Source organism: Corvus brachyrhynchos, unplaced genomic scaffold, assembly GCF_000691975.1.
Source record: "Corvus brachyrhynchos isolate BGI_N302 unplaced genomic scaffold, ASM69197v1 scaffold530, whole genome shotgun sequence".
NCBI classification, from domain to species: domain Eukaryota; kingdom Metazoa; phylum Chordata; class Aves; order Passeriformes; family Corvidae; genus Corvus; species Corvus brachyrhynchos.
Genome location: NW_008235754.1, coordinates 45,117 through 45,417, shown reverse-complemented (window position 1 = coordinate 45,417; position 301 = coordinate 45,117). Strand labels below are relative to the sequence as shown.

Here is a 301-nt window from a genome sequence, read left to right as displayed (position 1 = left end):
GAGCTCTGGCTGAAGCTCTTCCCACATTCCCCGCACTCGTAGGGCCGTTCCCCAGTGTGGATCATCTGGTGGCGGATCAGGTGAGATCTCCAGCTGAAGCTCTTCCCACATTCCAAGCACTTGTGGGGCTTCTCCCTGGTTTGAAGATGCTCATGAACCACCAGGTCTGAGCTCTGGCTGGATCTCCAGCTGCCTTCCGGGCACACGGTGGGTTTTCCCTCCTCAGAGCACTCTGGGCTGTGTTTGCAGCCCCTGCTCCTGCCGGGTCTCTGGGGCTTTTCCTCCCCGTTGGATTCCTGCG

The 301-nt window shown here is 59.8% G+C and overlaps 1 protein-coding gene across 1 annotated transcript in view; it reads right to left on the bottom strand.

The window, feature by feature from the left end:
- The window catches only part of LOC108444753 (zinc finger protein 3-like), a 24,920-nt gene that overhangs the window by 1,801 nt on the left and 22,818 nt on the right, over positions 1 to 301 (bottom strand). The gene's annotated exons all lie outside the window — the stretch shown is intronic.